General features: G+C 36.2%; 1 pseudogene; it reads right to left on the bottom strand.

The window, feature by feature from the left end:
- Positions 1–1862: 1862 nt before the first annotated feature.
- LOC137760565 (ras-related protein R-Ras2 pseudogene) lies at positions 1863–2532 on the bottom strand (annotated as a pseudogene).
- Positions 2533–9658: the final 7126 nt, after the last annotated feature.

Genomic DNA, 9658 nt, shown 5'->3' with positions numbered 1-9658 from the left:
TCCCAATTCATCCCACTTCCCCACTTTCCCCACTTAGTGTCCATATGTTTGTTCTCTACATCTGTGTCTCTATTTCTGCCTTGCAAACCAGTTCACCTGTACCATTTTTCTAGATTCCACATATATGCGTTAATATACGATATTTGTTTTTCTCTTTCTGGCTTACAAAAATTCACATTTTAAATAAACTCCCTATGATTCTATTTAGAATAACAGTAGGCAATGATTTTAGAAGATAAAAGTTATTTCACAACCTATGACTTCAGCTTGGCAAACAGCTTAGGTTCCAAAACGGATCCATTTCTACTAAAATAAAAGCCTTTACAAAAGAATATGTTTGTGTATATAGATACATATTTAAAAGGAATCAGATAATTTTTAAAATATTATATATATATATATTTATTTATTTTAATCAAGTTATATATGACATACAATAATATATTAGTTTCAGGTATAAAACAGTGATTCAATATTTTTATACATTATGAACTAATCACCACAATAAGCCCAGTTACCATCTGTCACCATGCAAAGTTGTTACAATATTATTACCTATATTCCCTATGTGTACATTACATACTGTGACTTATTTATTTTATAGCTGGAATTTTGTACCTCTTAATCTCCTTCACCTATTTCACCCATCCTTCCACTCCCTTCCCCTCTGGCAACCACCAGTTTTTCCTCTGTATCTATGAGTCTGTTTCTGTTTTGTTTTGTTTGTTCATCTGTTTCATTTTTTAGATTCCACATATGAGTGAAATCATACAGTGTCTGTCTTTCTCTGACTTATTTCACTAAACATAATACCCTCTAGGTCCTTCCATATTGTCACAAATGGCAAGATTTCATTCTTTTTTTATGGCTGAGTAGTATTCCATTACATATATATATATATATATATATATATATATATATATATATATATATATATATATGCATGCCATATCTTTTTTACCTATTCATCTACTGATGGGCACTTAAGTTGCTTCTATATCTTCGTTATTGTAAATAATGCTGCAATGAACACTGCAGTGCATGTATCTTTTTGAATTGGCGTTTTTGTTTTCTTCAGATATATACCCAGGAGTGGAATTGCTGGATCACATGGTAGTTCTTTTCTTCGTTTTTTGAGAATCCTCCACTCTGTTTTCCATAGTGGTTACTCCAAGTTACACTCCTACCAACCTTGCACGAGGGTGCCCTTTTCTCCACATCCTCACCAACACTTGTTGTTTCTTGTCCTTTTGATAACAGCCATTCTGATAGGTGTGAGGTGGTATCTCATTGTGGATTTGATTTGCATTTCCTGGATGATTAGTTATGTTTACCACCTTTTCAGGTGCTTGTTGGCCTTCTGTATGTGTCCTTTGAAAAATGCCTATTCAGGTCTTCTGCCCATTTTTTAATCAAATTGTTTGGGCTTTTTTAATATTGAGTTGCATGAGCTCTTTGCATATCAACCCCTTATGGGACATATCTTTTGAAAATATCTTCTCCCATTCATTAGGTTGCCTTTTCACTTTGTTGGTGGTTTCCTTTGATATGCAAAAGCTTTTTTGTTTGATGTTGTCCCACTTGTTTATTTTTGCTTCTGTTTCCCTTGCCTAAGGAGACATATCCAAAAAAAATATTGCTAAGACTGATGTCAAAGAGTGTACCATCTATATTTTTTTCTAGGACTTTTATGGTTTCAGGTCTTACATTTAAGTCTTCAATTCATTTGAGTTCATTTTTGTATATGGAATCAGGTAATTTTTGAAGCATCCTTAGTGTTTCCTTTAAATCTGTCTTGAAATGACCATAAGCTTAGCTTCATGGAAAGGATTAACCAGCTTCTTGGTCTAAGGCTACCAGGATCATTTGTCTAAGGCTAGAAAGTTACCAACATGATGTAAACTGTAGGGAGAGAAGGAGAAGATGCAGGCTTTTCCTGGCAGTTGGTAGCTAAAACTCAAATAATTCTTAGAAAATGACATGATGGCAGCTTTTCTTGTCTTTTTCTTTCCTCGTTGGTGAAGAAAGACATTCCCACTCTTGAAATTTCCTTATAACCCAGACAAGTTCATGGAAAGCTTGATCTACGTTCATCCTAATCTTTGCTGACACCTCCACAGTATGTTACCTTAAGTTGTGGGCTGCTATTCTTCCTATGTTACCTGTCTATGATGATCCAGGTCTGCTTTATTACCAATTAAAATCATTGGAACTCATCATGATCCTTTACTCTGAGAGTCTGTCTTTGAAACTTACAGATTTCTTCAAAACTGCCTCTATGCATGTCTGAAAAGAACAATAGGAAACCCTCATCAGTTCTCAGGAACTGTTCTCTTATAGCTCCAAACTTCTTGTCCTATTGTATCCAGAATATCTAGCTGGGCTGCTCTGTCATCTATCACACGTACACAAAGCAGATGGTCGGCTCACAATCTGTTACAAAATAGGACTGTATGAATTGGATGGGGAGTGCCAACTTGCCCAAGCCACCCCACCAACCACCACCAACTGGTACTTCTGGCCAGAGCCATTAGGTCAGTGGGCCACCACCACCAGGATGCCCAGAGTCCAGCCTGGCCACTGAGCTGCCGCCTGACCTAGGTCTAGCTCTGGGGACGTGTGTGGCCCGCAGGCGTCCAGGGTCTGGTGGCATCGCAGCACTCCTGGGGCTGGCCGGTCAGGCCCAGGGGGCGGAGAAGCGGGGTGACCTCAGGGGCCAGGAGCGTCAGAGGCCAGGGTCTCGCTCCTCTACACCTCTCTGTAGCACCCGCCCACAACTAATTTTAATATATGTGTGATGAACAGATAATAATAGAGTTAGCGATAATAACAACAACTGAATTCAGTACTAGATAAAATGTCGGTACAAAGGAAGAAGGAATTGACTGTGCCAGATGCAGGGAGTGGTTATTGAAGTCTTCATAAAGGATACAGAGAGCTGTCCCTTTCTTTTTCCCATTGAGATATAATTGACATATTACATTGTGTAATATTAAGGTGTACAACATGTTGACTTGATACACTTCTATATTGCAAAATGATTACCACCATGGCATTAGCTAATACCTCTATCATCTCACATACTACCATTTCTCTTTTTTTTAAATTTATTTATTTTTGGCTGTGTTGGGTCTTCGTTGCTGCACATGGGCTTTCTCTCCTTGCGGGGAGCGGGGGCTACTCTTTGTTGCGGTGCGCGGGCTTCTTATTGCGGTGGCTTTTCCTGTTGTGGAGCTTGGGCTCTAGGCGTGCAGGCTTCAGTAGTTGTGGCACTTGGATTTCAGTAGTTGTGACTCGCAGGCTCTAGAGTGCAGGCTCAGTAGTTGTGGTGCACTGGCTTAGTTGCTCCGCGGAATGTGGGATCTTCCTGGACCAGGACTCGAACCCGTGTCCCATGCATTGGCAGGCGGATTCTTAACCACGGTGCCACCAGGGGAGTCTCTACCATTTCTTTTTTATGGTGAGAATGTTGACGATCTCTCTTAGCAACTTTCAAGTATATAATACAAATTATTAACTATAATCACCATGCTGTACATTAGATCCCCAAAACGTATTCTTCTTGTAACTGGAAGTTTTTACCCTCTGACCACAGAGAGCTATCTTTTAAAGGCTAAAGGAGTGGGGAGTAAAATAAGCATAGGTGCATGAAACAGCCTGATGAATTCCAGGACTGCTTAGCATGACAGGAACCTAGAGTTTAAGAATGGGATTAGTGTCAGGTGGAAGCAATTGAGGGGTTTTAAGTTAGGAGAGATAATGTTAGATTTGCATTTATGAAATATCACTCTGGCTTTATAAGGAAGAAGATAGATTTGAGGAATGCAAAACCAGAGTTAGGAGGGACTTACACTTTTAGCCATGAGGTAGTAACAGGGACTAGATTTACCTTTCCACTTAACTAGAAAACCAGACAAAATATGTGAAACAATGTTTCAGACATTGGGCAACAGGCCTTGCAAGACTGTGAACCCTGAGAAATGGGAAATTAATGAAGCAAACCCCTTGATTTCCTTAACTTATTCCCTGGAGGAAGTTTCTACACTGCAGTGGAGGGAAGGGAAATTCAGAGTCTGGTGGTCTTGCTGAGTTGAGGAGATAGATACTGGAGTTTTTGGAGGTGAAGGCAGCTATTATTAGCCAAGCAGAGTGCCAGAGAGGAGGGAACTGCACAAAGAAAGAACTTTGGTGATCTGCAGAGGGTTCCCCCTGAGTCCTTTTGATGAGCATTAATTTGTGAATGCAAATGAGGACACTATCTGAGGCTGGGGAAAGTCTGTTAGAAAGCAGTAGGCCAAACAATTCCCACATTCACCTAGGGCTGGGAATATTTTGTGTGCAAAGCTGGAGTGGGGAGGCATCATAATACACAAGGCATCAGATAGAGTTCTCAGAAGAGGAATGTCTTAGTTGTGGAGCTTTATTAGGACTAGAGTAAAGGCTCATCTGGATGCAACCTAACAAATCTTTTTTTTTTTTTTTGAGACAGTATCAATATTTGTTTACTCTGGGAATTCAAATATGACTTTTTATTATAATTTTTATGGTACTTTTCTGTATTTTAAAATACAAAAACAAGCAAACCAGGTAAGATTGTTTTTCCCAAAGAACACAAGTTTATCTTTTTTATTTTTTTAAATCTATAGGCTGCTGATGAAGATATTATCATGATATTCAATGAGCATCTAACAGTTTCTTGAAGCCATAGAATTTAATGGAACAGCTTTGGGAGATGTTTTGTTTTGTTTCCAGCTTTATTGAATTGAATATATTATATATAATATATACATCATATACATGTAATATATATTAAATATCATATTCAAATATAATAGAATATATTATAATTGAATAATTATTGAAAACAATTTTATTATAATAAAGTTGCATGTATTTAACAAACAGCTTATGGAGCTCAATATCAAAAAAACAAGCACTCCCAATTAAAAAATGGGCGGAGGACCTAAATAGACATTTCACCAAAGAAGACATACAGATGGCCAAGAGGCACATGAAAACATGCTCAACATCACTAATTATTAGAGAAATGAAAATCAAAACTACAATGAGGTATCACCTAACACCAGTCAGAATGGCCATTATCAAAAAATCTAGAAACAATCAATGCTGGAAAGGGTGTGGTGAAAAGGGAACCCTCCTGCACTGTTGGTGGGAATGTGAATTGATACAACCAGTATGGAGGTTCCTTAAAAAATTAAAAGTAGAACTACCATATGACCCAGCAATCCCACTACTGGGCATATACCCTGAGAAAACCATAATTCAAAAAGAGAGACATGTACCACAATGTTCATTGCAGCACTATTTACAATAGCCAGGACATGGAAACAACCTAAATGTCCATCGACAGATGAATGGATAAAGTAGATGTGGCACATATATACAATGGAATATTACTCAGCCATAAAAAGAAATGAAACTGAGTTATTCGCAGGGAGATGGATGGACCTAGAGTCTGTCATACAGAGTGAAGTAAGTCAGAAAGAGAAAAACAAATACCATATGCTAACACATATATATGGAATCTAAAAAAAAATACCGGTACTGATGAACCTAGTGGCAGGGCAGGAATAAAGACGTAGACATAGAGAATGGACTTGAGGACACGGGGTGGGGAGGGGGAAGCTGGGGTGAAGTGAGAGTAGCATCGACATATATACACTACCAAATGTAAAATAGCTAGTGGGAAGCAGCAGCATAGCACAGGGAGATCAGCTTGGTGCTTTGTGACCGCCTAGAGGGGTGGGATAGGGAGGGTGGGAGGGTGGCTCAAGAGGGAGGGTATATGGGGATATATGTATGCATATGGCTGATTCACTTTGTTGTACAACAGAAACTAACAGTATTGTGAAGCAATTATACTCCAATAAAGATCTATTAGAAAACTGTATGTATTTAAAGTGTATATGATAGATTTGACATATAAATATTGATACATTGTGAAATGTTTACCACAATTAATTTAATCAACATGTCCATCACCTTAATAGTTACCCTTTTTTGAGTGTGTATGGTGAGAAAGCTTAAGATCTTCTCTCTTAGCAAATTTCAAGTATACAATACAGTATTATTAACTATAGTCACCATGTTGTACATTAGATTTTTAGAGCTTATTCACCTTATAACTGAAAGTTTGTACCCTTTGACCAACATCTCGCCATTTCCCCAATCCCTGGCAACTGCCATTCTACTCTCTCTTTCTACAAATGTGACATTTTTTCTTTAGAGTCCAAGTATAAGTGATACCACATAGTAATTGGATTTCTCTACCTGGCTTATTTTACTTAGCATAATGGCCTCCAGGTTCATCCATGTTGTGGCAAATGGCAAGATTTTCTTATTTTTTGTAACTGAATAATATTCCATTATTGTGTGTGTGTGTGTGTGTATATACGTATATATACACCATATTTTCTTTGTCCATTCATTCATTAATGGGTACTTAGGTTGTTTCCATATCTTGGCTATTGTAAATAATGCTGCAATGAACATGGAGGCACAGATAGCTCTTCAAGACATTTATTTTTGGATATATATCCAGAATTGGGATTGTTGGATTATGTGGTAGTTCTATTTTTAATTTTTTGAGGAAACTACATGCTGTTTTCCATAATGGCTGTAATAATTTACATTATTATTACTCCACCAACAGTTCACGAGTTCTTTATTCTCCATATCTTCACCAACATTTGTTTTGTGCTGTCTTTTTGATAATAGTCCTTCTAACAGGAGTGAGGTGATATCTCACTGTGGTTTTCACTTGCATTTTCCTGATGATTAGTGATGCTGAGCATCTTTTCATGTATCATTGGCCATTTGTGTGTCTTCTTTGGAAAAATGCCTATTCAGGTCCTTTGCTAATTTTTAAATTCTGATTATTTGTTTTTTGCTATTGAGTTATATGAGTTCCTTATATATATTTAGATATCTGTCTCTTATTAGATATACGGTTTGCAAATATTTTCTCCCATTCCACAGGTTGCCTTTTCATTTTGTTATTGGTTTCTTTTGCTGTGCAAAATCCTTTTCGTTTGATGTAGTGTCACTTGTTTGCTTTTGCTTTTGTTGCCTGTGCTTTTGGTGTCAAACACAAAATACCATTGCCAAGACCAACATTTGACAGTTTCCAGTCTTACATTAAGTCTTTAATCTTTGTGAGTGGTGTAAGATAGAGGTCCGGTTTCATTCTTTTGCATGTGAATATCCAGTTTTCCCAACACTATTCATTAAAGAGACTATCCTTTCCGCATTGTATGTTCTTTGTGCCCTTGTCAATGATTAGTTGGTGGGCTCATTTGTGGCTTCTCTATTTCTTTCCATTGTTCTAAGTGTCTGTTTTTATGCCAGTACCATAGTGTCTTGATTACTATAGCTTTGTAATATAATTTGACATCAGGAAGTGTGATACCTCCCCCTTTGTTTTTCTTTCTTAAGATTGCTTTGGCTATTTAGTCTTTTGTGGTCCCATATAAATTTTAGGTTTTTTTTTTCTGTGTCTGTGAAAAATGCCATTGGAATTTTAATAAAGATTACATTGAATCTGTAGATCACTTTGGGGAACATGGGTGTTTTATTGATATTAATTTTTCCAATCCATTTGTGTCTTGTTCAGTTTTTTTCATAAGTGTTTTACAGTTTTCAGTGTACAAGACTTTCACCTCCTTGGTTACGTTTATTCCTAAGTATTTTATTGTCTTTAATGTGACTGTAAATGGAACTGCTTTCTTAATGTCTCTTTCAGATAGTTTATCGTTAGCATATCAAAATGCAAGTGATTTTTATATGTTGATTTTGTATCGTGCAACTTTACTGAATCTGTTTATTAGTTCTAACAGTTTTTTTGGTAGAGTCTTTAGGGTTTTCTATATGTAATATCATGTCATCTACAAATAGAGACAATTTCACTCTTCCTTTCCCATTTGGATACCTTTATTTCTTTGCCTTGCCTAATTTCTCTGGCCAGGACTTCTAGATCTATGTTGAATAAAAGTGGTGAGAGTGGGCATCATTGTGTTATTCCTGATCTTACAGTAAAAGCTTTCAGCTTTTCACCATTGAGTATGATGTTAGCTGTGAGCTTGTAGTGTATGATCTTTATTATGTTGAGGTACATTCCCTCAATACTCACTTTGGTGACGGTTTTTATCATGAATGGATGTTGAATTTTATCAGATGCTTTTTCTGCATCGATTGAGATGATCATATGATTTTTATCCTTAATTTTGTTAATGTGATGTATCACGTTTACTGATTTGTGGATATTGAGCCATCTTTGCATCCCCAGAATAAATTCCACTTGATTATGGTTTATGATTTTTTTAATGTATTGTTGAATTTGGTTGGCTAATATTTTGCTGAGGATTTTTGCATCTATGTGCATCAGGGATGTTGGTCTGTAATTTTCTTTTCTTGTAATATCCTTGTCTGGCTTTGGTATCAGGGTGATGCTGGCCTTGCAAGTTGAGTGTGGAAGTGTTTCATCTACTTTAAATTTTTTGGAAGAGTTTGAGAAGGATTGGCATTAATTTCTCCATAAATGTTTCGTACAATTTACCAGGTATACCAGCTTGTCCTGGACTTTTCCTTTTTGGGAGATTTTTGATTACTAATTTAATCTTCTTACTAGTTATAGGTCTATTCATACTTTCTATTTCTTCATGATTCAGTCTTTTCAAAAATTAAATAAAATTTTATTTTATTTAAAAATTTTTATTGAGGTATAGTTGATTTATAATATTATTATATTAGTTTCAGGTGTACAACATAGTGATTCAAAATTTTTATCTACTTGATGTTGGCAGGTTATATTTCTAGGAATTTATCTGTTTCTGTTAGGTTGTCCAATTTGTTGTCATATAATTGTTCATAATGGTCTTTTATGCTCCTTTGTATTTCTGCAGTATCAGTTTTAATGTCTTCTCTTTCATTTCTGATTTTATTGATTTGAATCTTCTCTTTTTTCTTAGTTAGTCAAGCTGAAAGTTTGTCAGTTTTGTTTGTTTTTCTTTAAAACAGCTCAGTTTCATTGATTTTTTTTCCTACTATTTTTCTGGTCCATATATTGATACTTTTTCTGCTCTGATCTTTGTTATTTTCTTTCTTCTGCTATCTTTGGCCTTAGTTTGCTCTTTTTCTAGTTCCTTGAGGTGTAAAATTAGCTAAATAAACTAAAATATGTATTCCTCTGATGATGGATGGATAACTTCAAATGATGTCTTTGAATTTACAGATATTTTTCTTCAGCTTGATTAAGTCTATTGTTGATGCTCTCTATCATATTTTTTATTTTATTCGTTCTATTCTTCAGCTGCAGAATTTAAAAAATAATTTCTCTTTCTTTGCTAAACCTCTTACTTTGTTCACATACTGTTTTCCTGATTTCATTGAGTTGTGTGTTCTCTTGTAGCTGAGTTTCCTTAAAACAATTATTCTGAGGGACTTCCCTGGAGGTCCAGTGGTTAAGACTCCATTCTTCCACTTCAGGGGTTTGATCCCTGGTCAGGAAATTAAGATTCCACATGCCATGCAGCTTGGCCAAAAAACAAAAATAAACAATTATTTTGAATTCTTTGCCAGGCAAGTTGTTGATGTCCATTTCTTTGGGGCTGGTTACTAGATAATTATTGTGTTCCTTTGG

The sequence above is a fragment of the Eschrichtius robustus genome, chromosome 3 (assembly GCF_028021215.1).
Source record: "Eschrichtius robustus isolate mEscRob2 chromosome 3, mEscRob2.pri, whole genome shotgun sequence".
Taxonomy (NCBI): domain Eukaryota; kingdom Metazoa; phylum Chordata; class Mammalia; order Artiodactyla; family Eschrichtiidae; genus Eschrichtius; species Eschrichtius robustus.
The sequence above is the reverse complement of the archived record's forward strand: the minus strand, read 5'-3'. Positions and strand labels throughout refer to the sequence as shown.